Below are 5,849 nucleotides of genomic sequence, written 5' to 3' on the forward strand. Positions count from 1 at the left end.
CTGATAGCTGAGTAATATTCCATTGTATATATGGACCACAACTTCTTAATCCAGTCATCTGTTGAAGGGCAACTCGGCTCCTTCCATGATTTAGGTATTCTGGACATTGCTGCTATGAACATTGGGGTGCATATGGCCCTTCTCTTCACTACGTCTGTATCTTTGGGGTAAACACCCAGTAGTACAATGGCTGGACCATAGGGTAGCTCAATTTTTAACTTTTTAAGGGACCTCCACACTGTTTTCCAGAGTGGCTGTACCAACTTGCATTCCCACCAACAATGTAGGAGGGATCCCCTTTCTCCACATCGCCTCAAACAATTGTTGTTTCTTGCCTTGTCTATTTTTGCCATTCTAACTGGTGTAAGTTGGTATCTCAGTGTGGTTTTGATTTGAATTCCCTTGATGGCTAATGATTTTGAACATTTTTTCATGTGTCTGTTAGCCATTTGTATGTCTTCATTGGAAAAGTGCCTGTTCATATCTTCTGCCCATTTTTTGATTTGTTTATTTGTTTCTCGTGTATTGAGTTTGAGAAGTTCTTTGTAGATCTTGGATGCCAGTCCTTTATCTGTAGTGTCATTTGCAAATATCTCCTCCCATTCCGTGGGCTCCCTCTTAGTTTTCTGACTGTTTCCTTGGCTGTGCAGAAACTTTTAATCTTGATTAAGTCCCATAAATTCATTTTATCTTTTGTTTCTCTTGCCTTTGGGGATGTATCATGAAAAAGGTTGCTTTGGCTGATGTCGTAGAGGTTGCTGCCTATGTTCTCCTCTAGAATTTTGATGGATTCCTGTCTCACATCGAGGTCTTTCATCCATTTGGAGTTTGTTTTTGTGTATGGTGTGAGATAGTGGTCATATTTCATTCTTTTGCATGTAGCTGTCCAATTTTCCCAGCACCATTTATTGAAGAGACTGTCTTTTTCCCACCAGATGTTTTTTCCTGCTTTATCAAATATTAGTTCCCCAAAGAGCCGAGGGTCCATTTCTGGGCTCTCTCTTCTGTTCCATTGGTCTATGTGCCTGGTTTTGTGCCAGTACCATGCTGTCTTTGTGATCACAGCTTTGTAGTACAGCTCGAAATCTGGCATTGTGATACCCCAGCTTTGTTTTTCCTTTTCAACAGTTCCTTGGAGATTCAGGGCCTTTTCTGTTTCCATACAAATTTAAGGACTATTTGTTCCAGTTCTTTGAAAAATGTCCTCGGTATTTTGATCGGGAGAGCATTGAAAGAGTTGAATGCTCTGGGTAGCATGGACATTTTAACTATGTTAATTCTTCGGATCCATGAGCATGGAATATCTTTCCATCTTTTTGTGTCTTCTTCAATGTCTTTCAAGAGTGATTTATAGTTTCTAGAATATAGGTCCTTTACGTCTCTGGTTAAGTTAATTCCAAGGTAACGTATGGTTTTTGGTGCTATTGTAAATGGAATGGATTCCCTAATTTCTCTTTCTTCGGTCTCGTTATTCGTGTATAGAAATGCAACTGATTTCTGAGCATTTATTTTGTATCCCGCCACATTACTGAATTGCTCTATGACTTCTAATAGTTTGGGAGTGGATTCTTTTGGGTTTTCCATATAGAGTATCATGTCATCTGCGAAGAGAGACATTTTGACTTCTTCTTTGCTGATTTGAATACCTTTGATCCCTTTTTGTCGTCTGATTGCTGTTGCAAGGACTTCTAGTACTATGTTGAATAATAGTGGTGAGAGTGGGCATCCTAGTCGAGTTCCTGATCTTAAGGGGAAGGCTTCCAGCTTTTCCCCATTGAGAATAATGTTTGCAAGAGGCTTTTCATAGATGGCTTTTATGAGATTGAGAAATGTACCCCCTATTCCTACACTCTGAAGGGTTTTAATCAGGAAAGGATGCTGTATTTTGTCAAATGCTTTTTCTGCATCAATTGAGAGGATCATATGGTTCCTGAGTCTTTTCTTGTTGATATGATGTATCACGCTGATTGATTTGCGAATATTGAACCACGCTTGCATCCCAGGTATGAATCCCACTTGACTGTGATGGGTAATCCTTTTAATGTACTGTTGGATTCTATTAGCAAGTATCTTGTTGAGGATTTTGGCGTCCATATTCATTAGGGAAATCGGTCTGTAATTCTCCTTTTTGAGGGGGTCTTTGCCTGGTTTGGGGATCAAGGTAATATTGGCCTCATAGAATGAGTTTGGTAGCTTTCCTTCTGTTTCTATTTTTTGAAATAGCTTTAGGAGAATAGGTATTATTTCTTCTTTGAATGTTTGGTAGAATTCCCCAGGAAAACCGTCTGGGCCTGGAGTTTTGTTATTTGGTAGGTTGTTTATCACTGGCTCAATTTCTTCATAATTAATTGGCCTGTTTAAGAAATCAATTTCGGGGCGCCTGGGTGGCACAGCATTTAAGCGTCCGCCTTCGGCTCAGGGCGTGATCCTGGTGTTATGGGATCGGGCCCCACATCAGGCTCCTCCACTATGAGCCTGCTTCTTCCTCTCCCACTCCCTCTGCTTGTGTTCCCTCTCTCGCTGGCTCTCTCTATCTCTGTCAAATAAATAAATAAAATCTTAAAAAAAAAGAAATCAATTTCTTCCTGTTTCAATCTTGGTAGTTTATAGGTTTCCAGGAAGGATTCCATCTCTTCCAGATTGCTTAGTTTTTTGGCATGTAGGTGTTGATAAAAATTTCTAGTAATCCTTCCAATTCCAATGGTGTTCATCGTGACCTCTCCTTTTTCATTCATAATTTTAATAATCTGGGTCCTTTCTCTTTTCTTTTGGATAAGTCTTGCCAGTGGTCTGTCAATTTTATTGATTCTCTCAAAGAACCAGCTTCTAGTCCTGTTGATTTGCTCTACTGTACTTCTGGTTTCTGATTGATTGATTTCAGCTCTAATTTTGGTCAACTGCTTCCTCGTGCATGGATTAGATCTGTCCTTCTGTTGCTGTTCCAGCTTCTTGAGGTGAGAATATAAAAACTGCATTTTAGATTTTTCTATTCTTTTGAGTGAGGCTTGGATGGCTATGTATTTCCCCCTTAGGACTGCCTTTGCAGTATCCCATAGGTTTTGGACTGTTGTATTTTCATTCTCATTGGTCTCCATAAATTGTTTAATTTGATTTTTGATTTCCTGGTTTATCGAGTCGTTCCTGAGCAGGATGGTTCTTAGTCTCCAAGTGTTTGAGTTTCTTCCAAATTTTTCCTTGTGGTTGAGTTCCAATTTCAGAGCGTTGTCATCTGAGAATATGCAGGGGATAATTTTAATCTTTTGGTTTCGGTTGAGACTTGGTTTGTGTCCCAGAACATGCTCTATTCTTGAGAATGTTCCATGGGCATTAGAATAGAATGAGTATTCTTTGGTTCTGGGGTGTAGTGTTCTATATATATCTATGAGGTCCAACTCATCAAGTATGGCATTCAAAGCCTTTGATTCTTTGCTTAGTTTTTGCCAGGGTGTTCTGTCTATTTCTGAGAGTGGAGTGTTGAGGTCCCCTACTATTAATGTATTTTTATTTATATGTCTCTTTATTCTGGTTAAGAGTTGGCTTGTGTATCTTGCTGCTCCCCTGTTGGGGGCATATATATTTATAATTGTCATATCCACTTGTTGAATACTTCCTTTAAGAATAATATAGTGCCCTTCTGCGTCTCTAACTATAGTCTGTAGTTTAAAATCCAATTTATCTGATATGAGATTTGCTACCCCAGCTTTCTTTTGAGGTCCATTTGCATGAAAGATGGTACTCCATCCCCTTACTCTCAGTCTGAATGCATCTTTGGGTTCGAAATGAGTCTCTTGTAGACAGCAAATGGATGGGTCATTTCTTTTTATCCAATCTGCAACCCTGTGGTGTTGTAAGGGAGAATTTAAGCCATTCACATTAAGACTGAGTACTGAGAGATATGATTTTAATGATGCCATGTTGCCAGTAAAGTCTTTGTTTGTATTGGCTGTGACTTTCTGTTTTGTATCACTCTTGGGGCCTTTTTACCTTTATAGAACCCCCCTTAATATCTCCTGTAGGGCTGGTTTAGTGGTTATGAAATTGGTTAATGACTGGCGATTCTGAAATGTCTTTATTTCTCCATCAATTCTGAATGACAGCCTTGCTGGATAAAGGATCCTTGGCTGCATGTTTTTCTCTGAAATAGCTTTAAAAATGCTCCCCCAACCCTTTCTCTCATTCCAGGTCTGTGTAGACATGTCTGACGTAATTCTGATGCCTTTGCCTTGGTACGTGAGAATTTCTTTGCCCTGGCCGCTTTCAATACTGTATCCTTGGCTCTAATATTTGCGAAATGCACTATACGTGACGTGGCGTAGGTTTGTCGTGGTTGAGCTTGGGAGGGGTCCTCTCTGCCTCTTGGACATGAATGTTTGTTTCCCTCGCTAGATTAGGGAAGTTTTCAGCTACAATTTGTTCAAATATCTCTTCTAGACCTCTGTTTTTCTCCACCCCCTCGGGGATGCCAATGATTCTAACATTGGATCGTTTCATTGAGTCAGTAATCTCCCATAACCTACATTCGTGGGCTTGGGTTTTTTTAAAAGCAGCTTCTATTTTCGTTTTTTCCTCTATTAACCCATCCTCCAATTCACTAACCCGTTCCTCTGCTTCTATGACCCTGGCTGTCAGAGCCTCTAGTTTTGCCTGCATTTGGCTCATAGTATTTTTAATTTCTGTCAGATTCGCTCTCATTTATGTAGGGATTCTATATTCTCAGTAACCTTTTCGTTAATACTTTTTTCAATTCTACTCATCATTTTGACCATCGTTACTCTGAATTCCACTTCTGATAATTTGGTTACATCCATATCCATTATTTCTGTGGCAGAGGCCACAGACTCACTATCTTTTCTTTGCTGGGGGTGGGGGCTTCTCCTTGTCATTCTGATGAGGAGAGGATGCGGGGTTGTCCAGAGCCCAAATTATTGAGTGGGTCCCAGGCCGTGCCCCTTGTTTTATAGGGATCTTAGGGATGTGGGCTTCTTCTTTAAAGATTTTATTTATTTATTTATCTGAGAGAGAGACAGACAGACAGTCAGCAAGAACAGGAACAGAAGCAGGGGAGTGGGAGAGGAAGAAGCAGGCTCCCAGCGGAGGAGCCCGATGAGGGACTCCTTTCCCGAATGCCCGGGATCACGCCCTAAGCCGAAGACAGGCGCTCAATGACTGCGCCACCCAGGCGCCCTGGGTTGTGGGCTTCTTGATTTTTCAGCCTTGCCTTCTGTGTTCTGGGGGAGGGGCCTGCCGCACCGATACTCAGGCAACCCTGTTTGGGTAGAGTCTCCATGTCCCCTGCGAGGGGGGATGGGGATGGGCACTCTCTGAGCTGGTATTTCCAGGCTTTTGTTCTCTGGCGGCTTTCCCTGGCGGTCTGCTGTGCCTCTTCTGAGAGTCAGAGCAGCAGAGGCTGCATTGTCACAGAACAGAGGGATTGCGGCCCGTTCTCCACTGGTGTTCTGGCCACTTTAACTCTGTTACTGTTGGTGCTGCTCAACCCTGCAGTGTCCCGGGATGTGTGCGCCACACCCGGCGTCCCTGCCCTCACTTCCAGGGCTGGCGCGTCTCTGTCCTTTGTGTTTCTAACACCGCTAGCTGCCAGCCGCCAGTGTCCCCTTGCATTCCAGAGCTCTGATTCAGTGTGGTTCACACACTCTGGAGCTCTGGTTTTCAGACTGGTCGCACACATTCCCTGGCTCACGGTCTCAGTCTGTTCTCTCACAGGGGCCGGTCCGTGAGTCAGCCTGCTCCCCAGTGCAGGTGGCTACTGCTTCCTGGCACCCGAACATGGCAGGTCCCTTCCCCTTCTGTTTATCTTCCGATATCTGTGTGCTGATTCATGGCTCCCCTCT

This window comes from Ursus arctos, unplaced genomic scaffold, assembly GCF_023065955.2.
Source record: "Ursus arctos isolate Adak ecotype North America unplaced genomic scaffold, UrsArc2.0 scaffold_34, whole genome shotgun sequence".
Classification (NCBI taxonomy): Eukaryota; Metazoa; Chordata; class Mammalia; order Carnivora; family Ursidae; genus Ursus; species Ursus arctos.